This window comes from Dermochelys coriacea, chromosome 22, assembly GCF_009764565.3.
Source record: "Dermochelys coriacea isolate rDerCor1 chromosome 22, rDerCor1.pri.v4, whole genome shotgun sequence".
NCBI classification, from domain to species: domain Eukaryota; kingdom Metazoa; phylum Chordata; order Testudines; family Dermochelyidae; genus Dermochelys; species Dermochelys coriacea.
Window position 1 is genome coordinate 6,384,928 of NC_050089.1, and position 23,136 is coordinate 6,408,063.

Consider the following 23,136-nt stretch of genomic DNA (forward strand, 5'->3'; position numbering starts at 1 on the left):
GGAAACACTATTTCACTAGGAGGGTGGTGAAGCACTGGAATGGGTTACCTAGGGAGATGGTGGAAACCTCCATCCTTAGAGCTTTTTAAGGCCCGGCTTGACAAAGCCCTGGCTGGGATGATTTAGTTGGTGTTGGTCCCGCTTTGAGCAGGGGATTGGACTCTATGACGTCCTGAGGTCTCTTCCAACCCTAATCCTCTATGATTCAAAGATTGTGCAGGAAATGGGTGGCAGAATATCAGACAAGATCTGGTAACCTAATATTGACAAGGGTCTAGAGAGGAAGCATGGTCCAGTGGTTATGGTGCTGACTGGAGACCTGGGTTAAAGTCTCTGCTCTGACACAAATTTCCTATGTGACCTTGGTCAAGTCACTCAATCGCTCTGTGCCTCAGTTTCCCACTGTAAAATGGGGTTGTAACCCTGTCCTATCTCAGAGCGTTGCGAGGGTCACTCTGTTACAGATCATGCGGCGCTTGGATTCTCTGGGGAGGGGGGCCAGGTATATAGATCAGATAGATGCTTGGTGTAGGGAGCTGCACAGCTGGAGAGACAGGCTTGCGGAGAACTCCAGAGGATGCCAATAGCCAGCCAACCTTGTTGCAGCACCCCTTGGGCTGAGCTATGGAAGGAAGCTGACTGCAGCGGATGACGGCTGAGCCACAGCAGGGTGAGTAACCCTACAAATCTCTATCTGGTATCAGCCCCTGGCGGCCTCTGCTCTCCGCGCAGCAGGATGGCGATTTGTACTTATGCTCTCAGGAAGCGGGGTTTTCACTTTCCCAAATCTGCCCGTCATGAGGCATTGAAACAACCCTGCGGCTTGTCCTCCACCTCGATACACGTTACTCCCTGGGAGCTGCCTACATGGCAGCGGCAGCTGTGTGAGATCCCTGCTCAAGGCACACCTCTGATCCTGGGCCTGGGGAGAGGAAGGAGGGTTAGCTAGTGACCTTGTGGGCTGTAGGAGCATCCTGAGCAGAGCTGGCCCCGAGAAACACAGTTAAGCCGGAAATCCAAACATTGACGTTGGGGCTGCTCAGACCTGGGCTTCAGACCATTGTGGGGATGGCACCAGCCATAAAACTTGACTCCAGACCGGGCCTCGCCCAAGCTCAGGGCCACCGGATCCCGGGATTCGTCCGGCTGCCTAGTGTGCTCTGTGGAGCACGTACCTGTTAGCCCTGTGATCACCATCCCTTCCCATGCCGGAAGGCGGGATGCTCTGTAGGAAAGAGCCTTAGCTTGCTGCACGTGACATGGGCCTTGCCAAAGGCTGGCTCGGTCACTGATGGCAGCGTAAGGAATGCAGCAGGAAGGCTTGGCGATGTGAACTGGGTGTCTGAAGGGGATGCCCAGAATTCTGCACTCATGGGCACGGAATGGTCTGGTGCAGAAAAAGGATCTCCTAGAAGGACCTTGATTTGTGATGGGAGCAAATTGGATGCAGGTTGTCAGGGCAGTGCCACTAGCTTCCTGTGCACCAGGCCTATCCTATACCCTAACACCAACCTCCTCCCTCCCTGCAGGACTTGACCTGTCTGGATCCTCGCTTGCTCGCAGGTTGGGACCATGGGGCTGCTTGTCAGACTCTCAGCTCAGGTAAATGGAACCCACGTCCTATCTCCTGAGGGGGCTCAGGCCTGGAGGCTCCCACCTGGTTGGAGTGTGTATGGCTCGCTCCAAAGGGCAGACAAAGAAAGAGGAGGCTGGATCCCTATGTGGTGGTGGAGGGCATTTTTGGCATTCCAGTAACCTCCACAGGCCCCAGCCAAGGTCAGGGCTCCATTGTGCTTGATGCTGTACAAACCCAGTGAGAGAGAGAGAGAGAGAGACTCTGCCCCAGGTAGCATCCCATCCAAATAGACGAGGCAGAGGGTGGGAAACGGGGCACAGGCGGGGAAGAGACAGAGGTGGAAATAGAACCAAGGTTTCCAGACTCTGGTGCCAATGCTCCATCCACTAGACCACGCTCTCTCCTGTCCTCAGTCTGAATGGATCTTCAGGGCGAGTAAAGCCGAGGCAGTTCAATTTCTGGGGCTCTCTGGGCCCAGGGTGGGGTGGGGAGGCATGTGTTTTATGTTGCTCCCCCTCCTAGCTAGTGCTTCCTGTGGGTTTCCTTGGTGGGCCCTCCCAAGTTGTGGGGCCTTCATTGCTCGCCAACCAGAACTGAGCGTGGGGGGAAAGAAATGCCTCCTTTGTCAGCAGCGCTCTCTGTGGAGGTGATGCACATGTGAAGAAGGGAGGATGGAGTGTCTCAGGGCTTGTCTGTGATCCCCTTGTAGCTTCCTTGCTTGGCCAAGGCGGTGGAAATTGACGTTAGTTCCTGGTAGCAGCCTTCTCCAATGCAGGGCAGAGGTGCCTGCAGACTCCTGTCCAGCGGTAGCGGGCACACTGTAGAATTACTGGAAGTGAATATCCTGCAGTCCCCTGCGAGCTGGCCAGCATTTCATCTTTGTACCTTGTTGACATGATTTATGAGGTAGTAAGCAGTGTCTGTCTGGGTGGAGGCAGCACCACTAGCTTGTCATGGATATATTAAAGCAGGATCTTTGGCATCTAGGCTGAGTGGACAGAGGGGCCCTAGCATGGCCATGACTCAGTGGGGAGCAGCAGGAGGGGAATATTTTTTCTGCCCTTAGGGCCATGATCAATGAGTCAGAAGGGAAGAGAGGGGCGGATGGAAGCGTGTGTGTGTGTGTGTGTGTGTGTGTGTGTGTGTGTGTGTTGGGGGAAGGTGTTTAAGTTATAATGGGTTGGGACTAGGGTGACCGGATAGAAAGCGAAAAATTGGGGTGGGGGGTAATAGGCACCTATATAAGAAAAGCCCCAAATATCGGGACTGTCCCTATAAAATCAAGACATCTGGCCACCCTTGTGTAATTCAGTCTCGTTTCAAATCTAGGGTTAATTTCTGCACAAGGCTGGGCTCGCTGTATGACCCATGTTCTCCTAAGTGTGGCTGCAGTATTGGCTGGAGCATGTGCTCAGATGGATTGGTTGGTACGAACGCTGCTCTGAGGCTGCCTTACATTTAAATGGGCACCAGCTGCAGCGTTCAGATCCAGGTCCGAACTTCTTTGATATGCAGGGCCGTTTGGTCCAGGGGATGTGGGTCACCCGATGATAGAGAGGGGTCCTCTGCACAATTCAGATCTGAATAGGGTCTGGTCTGGGGTTGGCCCAACTCAGAAGTGCAGCTCTGGAGCTAGTCTCCGAAGCATGGGGTGGGGGAGAGGGAGGAGGGATTGGCTTTGCAGTGTGTAGTTGCCAATACAAAGTCATTGCAGGTGCATCCCAGCATGCTTTTCACAGGCCATGGCATGGGCTGTCTTTGTGGTTTTTCAGTCCTTTCCAGTCTGTTGTCCTTTCCCTCGCCCCCTGAGTTAACATGGTTGTACCCACTGCCCCTCGGTTGGTGAGATTTTCTCTTGTGATGCTGCTGTCACCTCTCAGCTCAGAGAATAGTGACTTGCCTCAGGGTGATGGTTGCATGTGGCTTGCCGGATATTGCCAAGGTCAGTGGAGCAGGCTAGCTGCAATAACTCAAATGCCAGGTTCCCACCCCCACCACGTTCACTCTTTACCTAACTGTCCGCTAGCTGCACCATCCTGCTCTGGAAAAACCCAGAGCTCTATGATCATTTCACTAACTCTGGCAGCAAACAGAAGCCCCAGAGGAGAACAGGGATCAGCAATCCAAACTGACCCCCTCCCCCATGGGCTAACTCCTGGATCAGACTGGGGTAGGATCCTGCTGCTTGTGTGAGTTTTGCTACTTGAGTTGAGTCCTGGAGCCTGCAGCTGTACAGCATCACTCCTGCAGCCCTTGAGAGATTCTCTTGCTTTTTTCCCCTCCCTCCATCTCTCAAGCATGAAAAAAGAACTAGCTCTGGTTTTAGAGTTTGGTGCTATCAAGTCACCATCCCATGAGGAGTCAACAGGGCCCATGCCACCCTCTGCTGGACATTCTGCAGTGGTAAATCATTCCCTAAACTATTGGGGCTCGAGTGGCATAGCCACTGCCTAGCATGTTGGCACTACGGGCAAGGGGAATTCTTTAAGCATCTGCAGACATTAATAAGTGTATCCTGTGCATGAGACATGGATGTGTAATACACCCACCACACATGGCTTGCCATGGAGGTCCAGTAGCCAAGTATTCATTTAGCTTAAACTTTGGAAGGGACCAGGACTTCTAAGAGTTTAATTTGTGCTCTGCAATGAATGAAGAGGTGGCCAGAACCCATGGAATATTCACCTGTTGTTCCCACAGAGAAATTGCTTGTGTAGCTACTGTGGAATAAGCTGTTATGCAAAAGCAACTCTGAATAGCTCCCCATGTGCTGTACTCTGCTACAAGCACCCTGGACTCTGAAGAATTTCACATCTAAACTTGTTGCAGTGTTGATCCCAGGATATCACGGAGACAAGGTGGGGGAAGTAATAGCTTTTACTGGACTAGCTTCTGTGGGAAAAGAGACAAGCTTTCGAGCTGCCTGGAGAAGAGCTCTGTGGTGCTGGAAAGCTCGTCTCTTTCACCAACAGAAGTTGGTCTAATACAAGCTATTACCCCACCTGTCTTGTCTGTTTCTGATCCAAACTTAGCTGAAATCTACTGAGTGGGTAGAGGAGGTTTGGGGCCTGGAGGAATTGCATTATCTTTTTCTGAGGAGAGAAGAACTCTAGAAAGAGATACCTGAGCCTTTCCCCTCTTATCTTCACAGTGGCATCAATTCCAGCCATCGTCATCAACAACTGCGTGGCTCTGTCACCTGGACCTGGACTCAGCACCATTGAGGAAGATACGCACCAAATCTCCTTGCCAAGTAGGTTAACCAGCATTCAATCACCTCTGGGTATAGGCAGCAATAGAACCGGTGACCACGTGAGATTGTGAGCCTTTTGCCTCTGACTGGTTCAAGTCAAGCCCATGTTGGAAGGGATGCAAAGTGGCTACCAGCTGATGGTTGTTGGCTAGCCTACAAAAAGTGAGTTGGAGGGTTTACATTACAGATTCCACAAGGAAATGGCTTCACTAAACAAGTGTTTGAGAGAAATTCCCTGTGTCAAAACGAGGGGGGAGGGGAATCAGTTTGAGTTTATTTTTTGATAACCTGACATTTAAAAAGAATGTCATACCCTGCTCTAATCAACTCCGTGACCATGGGGAATGAACTTTTTCACTCCCAGCAGAAAAGGGAGCTCAAGCCAGGTCATGCTGGTGGCCTGGAGCTTCTAATGCTGTACAGCCGTGTGGTATCTGTCTGTCTGCATAAACAGAGTTTCTTTTTAGGGCTGTCTGTCTGGTACCTTTCACCAGCATTAACCTATTTTGAATAGTTTAACACACAGGAGAGATATCACACACTAGAGCCACTTTCCTTTAGTAGCAGAAGCATTTATTTACCTTGTTGTAAACTCTTAAACAGTGGAGTAAGCTGTTTACAGGTGAGCCCCCTCCTTTAAACAGTACACATTAAATGGCAAGCACATTAAAAGCCCAGGTATACAGGCACAGTGTAAAATCCATTCTCCTATTCTTAGTCTCTGCTCCCTGTGCTTCTGAACTCTCCCATCAGCCCTTGTGAAGGGCAAGGTGCGGTGTTTGACAAAGTGAAAGCTACTCCAAAGAATTTAAAGTAGTTCAAGGTTCCCCCTCTGCCTTTGAGCTCCCCTATCAATTTCTGGGCTTTCAGAAAAGATCCTTTCCCAATCTTTTGCTTTGGTAGGGGTGGGCAAAAGGCCACAAGTAGCAGCAACTTTGAAACTGATCATACAAAGTGGTAGTGTCACAGCCAAAGTAAAACACACATGGTTTTATCCCCATCTGTTACATTTATAACAAGAGTTAATACAAAACTTTGATTATATTGATTAGCCCTGAACACCTCATGGTAATCATCTAAAAAAGAAAAGGAGGACTTGTGGCACCTTAAAGACTAACAAATTTATTAGAGCATAAGCTTTCGTGAGCTACAGCTCACTTCATCGGATGCAGCGGCTGCTACTCTGAAACCAGTAATAATCTACAATCCTCTCCCGGAGCTAGTGGGGAAATGGCAGTGGTCTCAGCGACCAGGCACTCGGTAACTTCTTTAAAATAAAAAACACACAGCTTGCTAGGACAGGTGCTAGCTAGGGCCAGTGAAGGCTGTGTTGGGGGGAGACTGGGGATGAATGTGGCCACCAGGGATCATTGCTGGAGCCAAGACTTATCTTTCTATATAAGCCTGGAAGAATTTGAGGGGCGGAGAATGGAAGAGCCTTACTCTAGCTCCTGGGTGGGAGCAGAATGAGGTCACTTCCTCACTCTTGGGCAGGGGTGGTGCTGGCCTGAGCCAGGAAGGGGGGGGGCACAGAGGTGGGCTAGACAGAAAATTGGGCTGTGCCCCTGGCTCTCCAAAATTCTGGCCCCAGGCTGTGACTGCTTTTCAGCTCCCTGCTGCCCTTCAACTGCTTGTAGCTAGTAACAGCCACCAGGCAGGGGGACCTGGCTCTGGGACCAAGAGCCCTTGGGGAGCAGCAACCATGGGGGGCAGGGCCCAGGAACCTGGGCCAGAATGGGCAGCCCCGGACCCTCCACCTGCCCTGGACAGTGTGCCCTGATGGGCAACGACACAGGGTCAGGAGCTGCTCTCTGGCCCCTGCCCCCACCCCTGCGGGTGGTGGCGCTGTCTTCAGAGCTAGGCGCCCAGCCACTGATCTTTCCATGCTGTCTTCAGCCTGGGGGACTGATCGCCCCTGCTCCCAGGTGGTGCTTTATTAAAGAATCGTGGCATCAGCAGCAAGTCTGTCCGTGGGGCCTGGAAAGATTTCAAGATTTCAAGCCTCTTTCTTGATTTCTTCCCAACCTAGTGAGAAAGGAGTTAGTGCCATGAGAATTGTACCCTTGGGTTGCGGTGAAGGCTGAGACAAGGATTCCCAATTCAATATCGGCAGCAGTCAGCTTGACAATGATCTTGGGGGCATAAAATCTGCAAACGCTTCTGGCAGCACCAGCTGCCAAGGAAACTTACTGGCTACAAGCAGAATAAGGAAGAGCGAGAACCCAAACAGAGCAGAATTCAAAGACAGATTTGGCCTTGGCCCTGGCCTCAGCCTAATTGTGGAAGGGAAACTGGGTGGGTTGTGCTGCTTTGATCAGCTCAGCTCTCTGGATCATAAGGAATATGGTCACACTAATGCATGCCAACCCAATCACCACAGCGAGGATGTTGATGGTTCTTGTGGTGTCCGAGGCAGTCTTTGCTCCTGCGGTATCTCTGCGTGCTAGGCACTCCTCCACCTGAGGACAGAGGCATGGGCTAATTAGTGATGACATTTTGTAAACTGCTTTCAGATCTGCAGTGTTTACATGTCTTGTACCTAATGAACTGGCTTCCCCTACAACAGGTAAAATAAAGAGATCTGTTTGACAGGCAGGTAAAAGAGAAACTGGACCAGATTCTGCTTGGTTATAAATCTAAAGTCGCTCCACTGATTTCACTAGAGTTACTTTGAATTTACACCAACAAAAATGAGAGCAGAATCTGGACCATCAAAGGTAAGGTCAGAGTTTTCAGGCACTCAACTTGTAACCCCCTTTGGCTTCAGAGGTGCTGAGTTCCTAGGAGAGCTGTTAGATGCTCTCTGCACCCGTAAAATGAGTCTGTAGGTATCGTGCTGGGCAGACAATCCATGGCTGTTCCTGAACATTTAGGCTTGACTGACTTGTCCAAGGCCATGCAGCAGTCTGCTGCTCTCATGCCTGGAGACAGGGGTGCTTCATGGTTGTAGGTCAGCTTTCCCTCCTGGGGCAAGATGATCCAAGTATCAGATTGGGTGGGGGGAGAGGGGGAAGGAATTTAGATTAAATCTCTTCCCTTTAACTCATTTGTGTTGCAACTAGATTCTACCAGGGGATCAAAAGTCTCAGCTTCTCAAAGATACTGAGATCATCTAGCCCAGTGGTTCTCAATCAGGATACGTGTAACCCTGGGGGGTAGGCTGAGGTCTTCCAGGGGTACAGCAACCCATCTAGATATTTGCCTAGTTTTACACTGACAATCGAAGTCAGTGCAAACTAAAATTTCATACAGATAATGACTTGTTTATACTGCACACAAAAATGTAAGTACAATATTTATATACACTGATTTATTTTATAATTATGTGGTAAAAATGAGAGGAAGCAGTCTGTCAGTAACAGTGTGCTGGGACACTTTTGTATTCTGTCTGATTTTGTAAGCAAGTAGTTTAAGTGAGGTGAAACTTGGGGGTATGCAAGATAAATCAGACTCCTGAAAGGGGTACAGTAGTCTGGAAAGGTTGAGAACCAGTGCTCTAGCTCTTGGTGGTATGACCCACTCCCACAATGATGTGGGGAAGAGAAACTCTGTACTGTTCCTTACTTCTAACAGAGGAATAACATCCCCCCCCCCCACTCTGTCTAGAAAGCTATTTGCAACAGAGTTCTGCTGAAATAAGCCAGCAGTGACCAGAGTCACCAGTACAATCAGGTTGAGCAACAACCTTGATGAATGAACCATCTAAAGAAGTCTCTTATCTGGTCTACGTCATCCTCCTGTACATTGGTTACCTGACTGTTTCCCTGCATACATTTTAATATTTTTTAGTGCAGGTGAGAAGGGTTTGCTGGCCCAGGAAGCAGTTGTGCAAGACTCCCCCAACTCTAATCAGTCAACATGTTTCACCTTTGGAGTGACCCGCCCCCTCCTGGAGGTGAGTTGTTTTCCCTTCAAAGCATTCCAACACACAGTGGAACGAATGAAACTTGTTCAGACCTGCTGAAGTTTCCATGAAACTCTCCTTCAGCCATTCACACCCCAATCCAGCAAAGCACAGGAGTGTCACTGAAGTCCCATGGGCTTCCACAAGGAGTATATACTCGTGTTTAAGTGCTCTTCTGGATTAGGGTCTTAGAATTTGTCTACATTTGTGCTGAAGCCACCAGGGCAGCTACCTTAATGCAAACCCCTAGCATACACGTGCTGCACCAGTGCAGTTCACTCTTGTTTCATACCATGCAGCATATTGATACTAGTTTACATTTGTGCAGCTGAGACCTTCATAGACCTGGCCAAAGTCCGGAACATCACAAGCAGGATAGTGAGCTATAGTGGCCACCAAATGAGAATTTCTTTAAAGGGTCTCCTTGCATTTAATACACAAATTAAAATGCCCCAGTGTCTATTTAGAGATTCTGTATTTTAAGCCCTGTTGCTTCCTGTTTTTGGAAGCTTTATGGGTTAGGCAGAAGCCACTGAACTCAGTGTGGATTTAGAAAGTTTTTGCTGCTTACAGCAGAGCTGACGTCTTCTCTGAGCTGGGAGGAGAACAGAAAAGGTTGTTGGGGGAAAAACTGCCCACAGCAGTGAATTCCAAGGAAGGGGCTGGATGAGATGATGATTTTCATCTGATTTTAAAATCAGTTTCTTCCCATTCTTCCATTCACAGGTCCCAGTTAGCCAGCTCCTGCCAGACCCCCCCACACCCGGCCACACAAGCTGCCTGCCCATAAGTGCATGGGGTCAGAAACAGCAACATCAAATCAGATTTTTTTCAGACTCAAGCATGTTGAGTGACTGGACTGTACAAGGCATCAGAATGGGATAAAGGTCTGGCCTTCCCCTCTAGGCCTTTGCTTCAAATCTAGTCTAGGTTAGGAGCAACTACATATCGTTACTTTGTCTGTGAACAGTCTGCGCTTGAAACCAGGAGGGTTTTGAAGCAGAGGGACTATGAAGTTCAGCTCTGGATTTGAACATCCCCAGGGGCTGAATTGATCTAGCTTTTCTTTTATCATCCAGCTGCCCCTTTTAAATGACCACGGCCTTAAAATCTATCAGAGACTCCTGGGTGGGAGCCAGAGCAGAGTGTAACTACTAATGCATCCCATCAGCAGATATTTGAGTATCACAATATTACTGCAACTGGATTCCCACCATGAAGCCCTGGGTAATAACCTGGCAGCTGCCAGGTTGACTTGCCTTGCATGAGTGGTGCTACTCCAAGGAGGTGCAGACCATGGAAACGACACCTCCCCATAGGCACTAGGGAACATCCCCAACGGCAGTGTAATATGACGATGAGAGCAGGCTTTCCCCAGCATCATCATCATGTAGCCTCTGATGGGCACCTCTTAATTTAAGGGGTCAGCAGGGGGCAAGGGGCTCTCCTGTCATGCATGGGAGTGCTGTTCATGCTGGCATATCGAATGCAAAATAGTAGGTTAGGGTGGATCTCCGGTCATCTTTATTTTGGAGGGGACGCATTGGATCCAGCATCCTACTAAAATGATGATAGGAAGATACAAGAGTTTAATTCAACTGCTGTGTGTGAGAGGGGTTATTTTGGCATTGCTTTGCTTTTACAACTTTCTCCCCTGATTGTGGGTCACACATGGCAATGGCGGGGGGGGGGGGAGGAGTGAGTTGTCTCATCTAAATTAGACTTGTAAATGTTTCTTATTCTGGACACTAGGGCTCCAGGAATGCACCAAGAAAAGTCAGACGCATCAGTGGGCGTACTTGGAGCCTGTTTGAAACAAGGCTACACCTAGACTTCACCACTACTGTGGGTAAGGAAATACAGGGCACGATATTCAAGGCAGCACAGCAACCTGCTCGTGCCCAAGGAGAAGCTTAAGAGATTTCTCACAGCAACATCCCTTATAAAGAGGAACAGATTGAAGCATCATCATCTTTGGTGCCCCTATACCAACTACAGGGTGGAGTGGGAGCATCTACCACCTTGACTCTTTCATGGGGACTGAGCCGATTTCTAGAACAAGTTCCTGACAACCACCCAACCCACTTCCATGTGAACGTGACTATCTTGAGCTAGGTGAGGAGTCGAACATGAGTTCAAGACTGGGTGTATTACCTGCACTGAGGTGATAGTCCTGACTTAAGAATCTTATTAGTCGCTGCTCCCATTGTCTTGATTCTTAATGTTACCCTCTCACTGTACAATTAAATCAGAGTTGAAAACCAGGGGCTGTGTGAAAGTATGGCTCTAAAGGGTTTCATATTGCTTAGTTCAGGGCAAGATGACTATACCTGTAAAAGAAGGTTTTAAAGTCTATTTACTTTGCAGCCCTGCTGTAGAAAGTCTTTCACTCTTGGTAAGTCTCCCATAAACACCACACACAGATTACTATCTTCACGTAATCCCTAAGCAAATGAAGTACATAGCTCATGAGCTGAGCAGGACTTAACCAGCTTAACCAGCTGTGACCAACTGTCAGTGTGCTGCACTCCTTGCTGTTCTGCTCACATCAGCGTAGGTGCCTCAAGGTTTCAAGTGTAGAGAAGGCTGCACAGTCAGTCAGTGGGACAAGAAGCCAGGGGGGCTAAGTTCTGAGTCTCACTCCCCAAATTAGCCACGTCCACCACAAGACTAGTTAATAGAGGGGGGGAAAGGTTTCAGATCAGGGGGATTGGAAAATTCACACACGTACACCTTAAATTTGGGAAAATTGTTTGTTTGGTTTTTTTGCTATGGGAGCTGAAATCCTAACAAAAGCTTTGTCTAGAGGCACCACTGTGTCAGTCAGATGAAATACAAAAAAATATATCTATTCATCTGCTTTTTAAAAGGGCATCGTTAAAGATCAGTGTGCCTAGAAGAGACTTCAGCCTTTATGTTGTCCTCAAAGTGGTGTGAACAGTCAGCCATCTATCTAGTCGCTCCAATATGAGAGAGAAAAAAGGCAAATTAAAGTTTTATTAGGCCCAGCTAAGCTCTTTGTTAGGAGGAACTGTACCTTCATTATTACTTGAAACCTTCATTCTTTTCAGAGTAGCAGCCGTGTTAGTCTGTATTTGTCTTCATTCTTTTGTATGTGTAGCTAGTTACTTGAATGAATTAAGCTGGCACAATTGCTTTGTTGTTAAACCTAGAATAAACACCCATTCAGTATCCAGTCACAGTTGTGTTACACTTCTGCAAACAGATTGAGTGATGTGCTAAATCCAGAACTAAGACTTCCCCAAGTCCTGGGATAGGTTAGATCTGAACTTTCCAGCTTCTGCCTCTCTAGAAATCCTCTAAGATGACTTTGACTCACCAGTTGCTTGTGCAATGGTTAAAAATGTAGAGGGGGTAGGCTTTGTCCAAAGATCTTTCAGACTAGACAGACCAATGGTCAAGCTGAGGAAACCCTACCTCTCGAGTAGCCAACTCAGCAGTATTAAACAGGTGGGAGAATTGCCTGCCTTGCTCCTCAGACCAGGCACAGCCTTGCATGTTCAAATCCCAGCAGATAGTGTAGGAGGGAGACTTCTCCCCCGCTCCCTTGGGTGATCCACCTCAAAGCACGAGATCTGAATGTTAGTGTCAGAGTTTGCATAGTTATAAGCATTCGTGTCATAAAATCATCACTCAGCCCTTAATGTCCAGCCACAGAACTAAGGTGAATCAGTGAAAATGGTGTGCCCACTTTTGTGTTACAGTGAGTTAAACTTGAAAGGAGGATTAGATTTGTAATCAGTAAAAGGTGATTTCTCTGTTCAAACACAGGGAAAAAAATATTTCCATTGATTGGAATTTACAGCTAGTCTAAGTGAGAGATGCTGCTAACAACTTGAGTTTGATTTAAGGACATTTACTTTGTATATTTGGATATGTGATGTTCAATATCAAGAATCAAGATCGACTGTCATGACTCCACCCTCAAATTCCTGCACCTGTGAAAAATTTGAACATCAGGGGAAGGGTGGAAATCCTTAATCCATAATTTTGGGCAACAGTGACCATGAAAATAGACAAATCAGAAACTGCTTAAAAACAAACTGGTATATATCAAAATTATTTTTTAAAAAAAAGGTATTAAGTTCAGCCAAGGCTGTAGATCAGAGGTGGGCAAACTACAATCCGCAGGACCATCCTGCCCAGGGAGGCTTCCCCCTAGCCCGTCCCCTGCTGTCTCCCCTCCACCACAGCCTCAGCGTGCTGCACCACCAGCGCTCTAGCCTGCCGCTCTGAGCAGCCTGGTAAGGGGGCAGTTGGATGGGGTGGAGGGTAGTCAGGGGACAAGTAGCAGGGGGGTTGGATGGGTCAGGATTCTGAGGGGGGCAGTCAGGGGGTGGGAAGTGGGAGGGGGCAGGGTCCAGGCTGTTTGGGGAGGCACAGCCTTCCCTACCCGGCCCTCCATAAAGTTTTGCAACCCTGATGTGGCCCTCAGGCCAAAAAGTTTGCCCACCCCTGCTGTAGACAGAATATAAGTTAATACCATGCCGTGCCCTCGAACTGGTTTTCTAAGGACATTAAAGGTTGTCTGCCTTTTATGCTGCCTGGGGCAGTGAGAACTTAACCATTCAGTTTCTCCTTCACGATATAGGTTTAGATGAGGTCTGAGAAGCAAGGATAGACCAAGTGCTAAGATGTACTACTTGGTATGCTAAAGCAGACCCTGGTGCAATATTCTGCATAAATGTAATGGGCCATTAGAAGAAAACCACCCATAAATTGTAGAGCACCAGGTTAATTATGATAGCTGCTGTGTGCCTGTGTTCCATATAACAGCTCTAGCATGTGCCACAAATACTCCTTTTCTTTCAGAGAGAATTTCATTTCAGCAGCCTGGAATTTCCAGACTCTAGTAGCTGGGGAACTAAGCCTATTACCAGCAGTTTGGGGCGGGAGGGGTGGTCCATCTCAATTCTCAGATGAGAAGCCCCTGACAAGTCACTGCTGGGAGAGGGGATGGAGCTGGGATTTCTCCAAGGCTGCTCTTCCAGGACCTTTGTTGGGGGGTTCCCTCGTTTCGTATAATTCTCCACCTAGTAGGGAGCTTCAGATTTCAGACCCCTAAGCAGCTCTGGCAGCTAGAAAGGAAGGGGAGCAATCTTTTCCTCCTCCACTCCCATAGCAGGGTGTCTTGGGAGGCTACAAGGGTGGCTGAGGAAGGAAGGGTTGCTATTCTACCTTTTCTCCAGCCTCCTGACTGCTGCACTGGGTGCACTTGCACAGCTCCACCCCTCCCTCAGCTTTCTGGCTCTTGAGCAGGGTGTGTCTGTTACTCAGTTCCTCCTGCAGTCTCCCCTTTTGGGCTCTCCTGCCTAGATTGATGCTTGTCATTTTTCACCTCTGCTGTTTAGAAGCCTGTGGTCAAGGTGAAAGTGACAAGAGGGTTAGTTTTCACTATGGGCAGCTTGAGAGAACTCTGAGCTGCAGACTCAGGATGACAATACTGCATTGGTGTACACACACACAAACGCACACACACCCAATTACCAATCAGAAAGCTTCCTGAAAAGCAAGAAGGGATAGATTTTTTTTTTTAATAGTTTTAAAGCTTAGATTCTGCAGAAACTGATAGCCCTTGCCCTCTGTTTTTCAAACCAGCTAAACAGGTAAAAAGAACCTGCCTGAGGCAAGTGTTGATGAAGAGAGATAAGTGGTTGATTAACAGAACAAGCACTACACCAAAAGCAAGACTAAAATGTGTTGAATTCAAAAGTCAGCAGCAAAAATTACTCATGGGGCCAAATTATGCCCAGGTGAAGTGAGAAATCTGACTGATTGCACAATTGCATTCTGGGTGTGTTTGTGGAGTTGTGTCCTGATTCTCAGCCCAATACCTTCTCTGTTGCACCATGTGCCCTAGTCATGCAAGGAAATGCTACAGCACAATCATTATTGAAAACTAAACTAGCATTGATTTATGTCCGTGAATATCAAGTCACACACGGCTTACAATCTCTCTGCTTGTTCCCAAGAGTGCTGAACCCCTTTAACTCCTGTTGAAGTCAGGGGGAGATGCTGGTGTTCAGCACTGCTCTGGATCAACCCCAGAAACATCACTGCAGAAGATAATAGTAGATGTAACAAACACTGGGAAGTAATTCATTGCCATTAAGATAAATCCAAGTTGCAGCTAATCAAACCTATGGGGAAAAGCAATTGAGCAGATGGCTTAAATACAGAACAGGGAAAGATGTAAGCAGCAGAATGGTTTCCTTAAGCACAGAATCAGAGCAAGATGCATGAAAAGGGAAAACTAAGGTAAATAAGGAGTCTATAATTAAGCATCCATACAACAGTGCTAGCAAGTTCTCAAGCTCAGTGAATGTCACAGATTATTAGTTTCACAATAATGAACTGGGTTGAGACATGAAATTGCTGCCTGTTGCCAGGGCCTCAAAGTGCTCAAGTCAAAGTCACTAGAATTTGGAGGTGCTCAGCAGGATCAGAGCCTAGATATGAAACCCAGGATGGACGGAGCAGATGTCTGTAATGAAGGGGTCATCCTCAATTGAAACTGATCTTTGTTTTCTGCACCACTCCCACAAGGTTCTTCATCATTGTAAAAAGATGCCCTGCAGCTTCATGTTTGGTGTATGCAATAGGGATACAACTATACATCCTTTAAAGAGCTCCCATTAACCTTGTGGTCAATGACATTGAACTAGCTGCATTAGGGTGAAGATTTTCCAGTGCCTTAGGGCACTGCTCAAACACCAAACCCCACAGCAGTCGGCTGAAATGGATACCATTACTCAGGGCAGATTTGCTCTTTGGAGTGAGGAGCTTACTGATTGTTTCCTGTCCCATTAGGGGGTCTCTGTGAGGGCCAGCGGCATATGAAGGGATATTCAAGCCCTTACCTTCCTCTGAGCCCAAGTCTACTGTCTTTGCTCACCTAAGGACTTACTCACCTAGCCCACCCCATGTCTGACAGGAGGTAGGGAAGTATTTGCAGTTTACAGATGGGGAAGTGAAGGACAGATCTGTTAAGTGCTAGATTCACAAAGGGACTTAAAATCCAACATTTAGGCCCCTCTGATGTACACAAAATCTCCGCTTAGCTGCTGCTTACTCCTCTAGGAGCCTAGCATCCCCTGTGTTTCCACTGGAGGCATGAGGACCCCCAGGAGCTGCTTCGAGCCCTTGCTTGTGCCTAAGCCTTGAAGGGATTCTCAAGCAAAGTGTTCCCCTAGCAATCTCACTTGGGTGGCCCACTTGCGTGGGTGTGCTGAGCACACCCACACAAAGAGACAGCCGGGGCAAGCAGGGTAGGAATTTTGGAGGCAGATGCGCATCCCTGTAATACCCAAGTGCCCTAGTCACCAGGCTACTGTCTCACTCACTGAATACAAAGTGAAACAGTGTCAACCACAGAGATTGAGACACCCACCCACAATACCCACAGCTGGGTGGGATAGCATTTTCCTGGGAGGTGTGAGACCTAGGGTTCAAGTTTCTGCTCCAGATAAGGTAGATCTGGGATTTGAAAACAGGACTCCCACATCCCAGGTGAGTGGCTCTGCCCCTGGCTGTTGGCTGTATTGGGATGCATCTGTCTGTCCTCCCCCCATCCCCCAGAAAATGGATGACCTGGTTAAGAAGGCTAATTCCAGGAAGAGCTCATGGCTGAGAATCCCCAGGGAGGTTAGACACCTCCCTCTGGCCTGTTGTCAGATACCTAGAGGCCCAGATCCATGGGAGTTAGGCACATAAGACCCCCTGTGGATTGGACCCTAAGCCCCACTCCTTTCCTCTGCATTTCACTCCTGTCTGGTTTAGGCAGTTCCCTGTTCAGAGTGCTGGCTTTTGAGATCCCTCTCTTAGGGGCCTAACTCTCCCCTACAATGCGTGTGAAGCCTGGAGGCTCTGAACTCCACTGGGTGGCAGGACACCTTTTTTTAATCTAGTCCTTAGCGACTTGCCTGAGGTGACCCAGGGAGTCTGTGGCAGAACCAGAACTGAACCCAGGTCTCCTGAGTCCCAGCCCAGTGCCTTAACAAAGCCATGCTTCCTCATCTAGAGCCGTTGGGGTTATATTTGTAAGATGCTTTGTAAAACTGATCACTGTGCTGCTTGGCAACAGTTTTATATTTAGTTTGGATCAGTCCACATATTCCCATTTATCCCTGGACCACTTCCAGACAGTCTAGATCACGAGTCAGACAGGAGACCAACAGCGGATTCCACAGGTATGTGGTGGAAGAGGAGGAGAGGGCACTGGTCTGTGTTTGGCTAGATGAGATCCTCAATTCAGCCAATTGCTCAAGGGATTGATTGTCTAGGCAAATCTCTCACTAAGTCATTACAGAGCCTCCACCTCTGAGAACATCACCAATAATCTTTGCCATTTTCTAGCACCTTCCTTCCAAGCTTCTCAGAGCGCTGTACCCTCAACAGTGACTTTAACCTCGTGACATTCTGTAGGGGTTAGGAAGGGAGCAAGGCTTTACACAGTGGCAAGTTATAGCCCAGAGTGGTGAAATAATTGACCTGAAATCTTCCTCTCCCACCAACAGAAGTTGGTCCAAGAAACGATATTATGTCCACCTGCGGCCTCTAATTTGCCCAAGATTATACTGTCTGAACAACCATCCTGGAGGGAGTCCAGTCTCAGCTCTGAAAACGAGGGCCTCTCTGGCATAAGCATTATGATTTGACTTAAGACCATGAACTGGGCAGAAATGGGAGGTTTCTCCTCTTCCCCGCCCCCTCCCCCCAGAAAATAAAACCACAGCAGTGAGTTATACAGATTCCTTCCTGCTACCCTGCCCTGTTTCCTGTGTAGAAATCACAATTACCAGCACAGTGGGCAAGATCTCTGCTGGCATGACTTGGAGCCTTTCATAGCTGTTTGTACATTGTGAGAAAAGAAGTTAGGTTGAGCGCTCAGCTGCTGCAGGCATTTGCTATTGTGACACCGGGGAGAGTTTGATTTGGCAGAGTCGTCCTGGTTTAGGGGCCAATGGCGTGTCTTTAACAGTTTCCAGTGCTTGGCAATAACAGGGCCTGGGCAATACGTGTTCAGTTTAACACCAAACTGCTGCAGGAATGTGGTTTATGCAGAGGTCTTGCCCCCCCACCCCCATTCCTAGCACATGTTCAGCTTAATCACAGGTGCCAGCCACCAAGTTAGGCAGGTTGCCATTTTACACACTGCTTCACCTAGCTCAAGTGGTGCTCAACCAGGCGTACGCAGGGGTCTTCCAGCGAGTACATCAACTCAGCTAGAGATATGCCTTGTTTTACAACAGGCTACATAAAAACCACTAGCGAATCGGTACAAACTAAACTTCCTACAGACAATGACTTGTTTATACTGCTCTAGAATGGAATGCTGACATGCAAGTACCATATTACATCCAATGATTTATTTTATAAATGGTAAAATGAGAAAGTCAATGGTTCAGTGACAGTGGGCTGGGATGTTTTTGGAGGTCTGATTTTGTAAGCAAGTAGTTTAAGTGAGGTGAACATGGGGTATGGAATGTAACACATGGCCAGAATGCATTAAGCACCCTGCAGGATAAATAACCCAAATTCAACCTCTAGAGACATGTTATTAGGGGTGGGTGGGGTGGTGTGTGTTGTGTAGTTTGAGGTTGACAGGGTAACCAAACTGCTACGTCTATGCTGATTCTGTTAATCCAGAGATCAAAAGGAGATCAACATTTAAATGAACTGTAAATATAGTGATATCTCTGTATTGATCTCTCTTTGAAATGTATAGCAATCACCTGTGAATGGTGGAAAATGGGCAAAGGCCTTATATTAGTTAATTGCCAGTGATGCTTAGGAAATAGGTCCACTTCCAAGTCTTGATGATTGCCTCTTGTTGGTCTAAGAACTCCATGCTGTCAAGGGAAGGGCCTGGAACTGTAGAAAGGTGTCTTGGGTCCTGATCCTTTTTACTCTCCGATCTGCTTGATGCTTTATGCAGGGAAGCTTGAGTCCTAAGACGAGATCTCCAGTTCTACCTGGATCACTGCAAATATGAATGTTGACTATAACCTATGGACTAACTCTGAAGGACTTTTTGAAACCACAAAGCTCACCACCTCTCCTATAAAATGATCTCAGAATGGTAGTCACGTCCTGTATGTATACTGATCTTTTAACCAATACTCACTTTTTTAAAAAAAAAAATTCTAGTTTAATTACTAAGAATGGTGGTAAGCATGTATTTGGGTAAGACTGGAATATTCATTAACCTGGGAGGTAATGTGTCCGATCCTTTGGGATTGTAGAGCTTTCTTATAGATCAAGATTTCAGTAATCCTCATCATATTTGACTTAGGTGTCTGGGTGGAGGCCTAAGGCTGGGTTGGTTTAAGGGGAACTGTTTGGCTTCTGGGTAACCAGTAAGGTATTACAGAAGCTGTTTTGAGGCTAGCTTAATGGATTTAAGTACTGGAAGTACAGCTTTGGGGATTGTCTGCCCCATTCTTTGCAGTTCACCCTAATTAAGGAACTTCAGTGTGGCTCCCTGGGACCCAGTAACAGCAAGACAAAATTCAGACTCCTGAAAGGGGTACAGTAGTCTGGAAAGGTTGAAAGCCACTGACCTAAACAGTAAGCTTTTTGGGCCAGGACCTTCCCCTCCCCCCCATGGGTCTGTCCAACGCCAAGCAGAATGGGGCCATGGTTCATGACTAGGTCTCTTAGGCACTACCCTAATACAAACAATTATTAATAATTAGACCCGAGCCAGCTCAGTTGACAGTGCTTAAAACAGCAGCAACCCTTCTATACTAGGGTTCCCTGAGTCAATAACAATAGTGCAGATTCTTCAGTGTATTAATGTCAGGTAATTTTGGCCCAGATTTTTTTGAGAGAGAAAGAGAAGCTAGAACAGTGATTGAGCCCATCTGGTTTCATGATTCACTAGGTCTTGGAGTGACAGAAGCTGCAGCTGGAGGAGAGAGAACTTCTCCTGCAGGGGGTGGAAGCGTAGCCCAAAAGGGCTTGTTGACCAGGAGGTGCATCGCCAGCATAAGGAAAAAAACCCACAATGAATTGGGAGCATCAGGGCCTGTACCCATGGAGCAGTGCCAGCGTGAATGGGACCTTATTGCAACAGAGGAGCCAGAGACCTTAGTGAACATAATGGCCAGACTGGGTCAGACCAAAGGTCCATCTAGGCCCAGTATCCTGTCTTCCAACAGTGGCCAATGCCAGGTGCCCAGAGGGAATGAACAGAACAGGGCATCATCCAGTTATCCATCCCGTCACCCATTCCCAGCTTCTGGCAAACAGAGACTAGGGACACCATACCTGCCATCCTGGCTATAGCCATTGATGGACCTAGCCTCCATGAACTTATCTAGTTCTTTTTTGAACCTCGTGAAGGCCAAAACTATAACATCCTTTGGCAAGGAGTTCACAAATTGTGCGTGTGTGGAAAAAACACTTCCTTTTGTTTGTTTTAAACCTGCTGCCTATTCATTTCATTTGGTGATCCCTAGTCTTGTGTTATGAGATGGAGCAAACACCACATTTACTTTCTCCACACCATCTTGATTTTATAGACCTATCATATCCCTCCCCCTTACTCCTCTCTATTCCAAGCTGAAAAGTCCTAGTTTATTAATCTCTCCTCATATGAAGCTGTTCCACACCCCTAATCACTTTTGTTGCCCTTTTCTGAACCTTTTCCAATTCCGAGATGGGGTGACCCCATCCGCACGCAGTGTTCAAGATGTGGGCGTACCATGGATTTATATAGAGGCAATATGATATTTTCTGTCTTATCTATCCCTTTCTTAATGATTCCCACATCGTTTGCCTTTTTGACGGCCGCTGCACACTGAATGGATGTTTTCAGAGAACTCCTCCACAATGACTCCAAGATCTCTTTCTTGAGTGGTAACAGACAATTAGACCCCATCATTTTTATACGTATAGTTGGGATGATGTTTTCCAATGTGCATTACTTCGCGTTTACCAACATTAAATTTCCATCTGCCATTTTGTGCCCAGTCACCCAGTTTTTGAGATCCCTTTGTAACTCTTCACAGTCTGCTTTGCACTTAAGCATCTCGAGTAGTTTTGTATCATCTGCAAATTTTACCACCTCACCGTTTACCCCTTTTCCCAGATCATTTATGACTATGTTGAATAGGGCTGGGCCCAGTACAGACCCTTTGGGGACACCACTATTTCTCCCTCTGCAATCTAAACACTGACCATTTATTCCTACTCTTTGTTCCTATCTTTTAGCCAGTTACCGATCCATAAGAGGACCTTCCCTTTTATCCCATGACTACTTACTTTGCTTAAGAGCCTTTGGTGAGGGACCTTGTCAAAGGACTTTCTAAAAATCTAATACACTATATCCACTGGATCACCCTTGTCTACATGCTTGTTGACCCCCTCAAGAATTCTAGTAGATTGGTGAGGCATGATTTCCCTTTACAAAACCATGTTGACTCTTCTCCAACACATTGTGTTCATCTATGTACCTGACAATTCTTTACTATAATTTCAACCAGTTTGCCAGTACTGATGTTAGGCTTACAGCCTGTAATTGCCACGATCGCCTCTGGAGCCCTTTTTAAAATTGGCGATCCAGTAAGCGGAGATAGAACACAGCGTGCTGACTCCACATGGAGAACAGATGCTGACTTGTTCGGCCCCAGTTTAAGAAGGGGAATACCGATGGCTCTCATCCCCTTCAATGCACGAAGGCAGCTCCCTCTGTGGACCATCTGCCCTGAGCACAGAACGGCGGCTGCTCTCTGCACGCAGAAAATGAACATAGGAGTTTAAAAGGGCTTCACAGAGAAAACAAAAACATCACAGGTTCACATCTACCCACACCACAGAGGAAAGGGGATACAAACGTGAAGTCCATGACCTCCCTCTATGTTCTCATACACTAAGTGGGATCCTAAAGCGGCCATATGGTCTGATAGCATCTTCCAGGATTCAAGGGGTTTCTTTGAATTGTTGATAATTGATGTACATTATCTCATTTACATGTAAAAGACAGGGAAAAGGCCTTCTCATCATGGGATGTATCAAAGCACTGTGCTGAGTTCAGGCTGTCGAGTTTCCCTCTGCGGATAGGCTTTGTTACTCCCTTATTGGAGGTAAAAAGCCATAGCAGCCTACAGCCAAATGGCCAGGCCAGTCTCGGAGGATTATGATCAATTTAAAGTGGCCTTGCTCCTTAAATTTGAACAGACCCCCCAGGTTGATCAGAAAAGATCTTGTGGGGGCGGGGACTAGAAGGAGGTGGGCAACTCAGCGGGGCATTACCTCTGCAAACGGGGCAAAAACGGGGGGGGGCTCTCCCAGAGGGGAGCAGTATGAAATGGTCAGATTGGAACAGGTTTAGGATCTTCCCCTCCCGCCCCCATCTTACAAGGTGGCTAGGGCAAGGAAGCCAAAAACCCTCAGTGCCACAGCCTGACGAGTATGTGGATACCAGGCTGGTCTTAACGGAAGCCCAAAGGGGCATTGGCCAAGCATGGGACCTAGGAGAGGGGAAATAGGAGGTGCAGCTCAGCGAGGAGGAATGGATAATCCTAAAAAGGGCAAAGGGAGCAGCCCCAAGATGACTCAGAGTTAAAACCCTCCAGTCTCTGGGAACAGGGCCACAAGTGAGCAAGCTGCCAAGGTGCCAGGGGGCTGGCCATGTTGCACGGCTGGTGACCATTACCGACTGTCCCGCAGGAGAGCCAGCCTGAGTGGTAAAGATCTGGCGTTAACTAGGGTATTTCAGCCTTGAGAGGGAGGGGAGTTCCACAGCCTGTACATCAGCATATGATGTACACGTGGCTGAATTCACTCGGCCATCTGTACACAAGTTCTCTTCCTCATGGGAACAGAGAAAACCCCATCCCCATGCCAGTAAAGGGGCAGACATTTTAGGGATGGAAGGACACTGGCCTAGCCCTACCCTAGTAGAGCCCCCGGGGGTGAAATCAATCAAGTGCTGGAAGGGAGATAGATATGGGTGAAAGCTCCCAAAGCAGAACTATGGCGCAGAGCCTTAGCCCAGACCCCGGTAAAGATTGCTCAGGACTATCGGGCCATTGCAATTGAGATTTCATAAAGAAGTGATGTGGCAAGCTTGGGCAGAGCCCAGCCCTGCTGGCTTCTGCCTGGGCAAACAAAAGGCTTGTTAGCCCACAGGAGCTGGGAGGAAGGTGGGAGCATCTCCTCCTCATTGTAAAGAGAAGGTCAGCCAGAACACTTTCACAATGCCTGGGAAATGGGAGAAACGTGTCAGAGCGGGAAAGGGGAAGAATCTGCACAGGGCTCCACAATCTGCATCAGCCAAACTGGCTCTGACTCACAAGGCCAGAGGCAGTGGCCCGGGCCAAGCCACTGCTTCCCTTACCCAGGGGTTTACACAACCAGGAATTGCGCCAGAGGACA

General features: G+C 47.8%; 1 protein-coding gene and 1 long non-coding RNA gene across 6 annotated transcripts in view; one reads left to right on the plus strand and one right to left on the minus strand.

Annotated features, from left to right (window-relative positions):
• Positions 1-82: 82 nt before the first annotated feature.
• LOC119846807 lies at positions 83-12,797 on the plus strand. 4 transcript variants are annotated; one of them, XR_006276709.1, is made up of 5 exons: positions 83-670; positions 1,530-1,602; positions 4,728-4,829; positions 8,619-8,724; positions 10,486-12,797. It is a non-coding gene; the product is annotated as an uncharacterized LOC119846807 (long non-coding RNA). The 4 variants fall into 4 exon arrangements; XR_006276708.1 differs by having other exon boundaries at positions 83-1,602; positions 8,619-9,663; XR_005290004.2 differs by having other exon boundaries at positions 83-1,602; positions 9,460-12,797.
• Positions 5,381-23,136, minus strand: part of ZBTB44 (zinc finger and BTB domain containing 44) — a 162,711-nt gene continuing 144,955 nt past the window's right edge. For both annotated transcript variants that reach the window (XR_006276703.1, XM_038380951.2), the window contains exon 7: positions 5,381-7,288. The gene's annotated coding sequence lies outside the window, so the exon portion shown is untranslated. The remainder of the gene's footprint in view (positions 7,289-23,136) is intronic.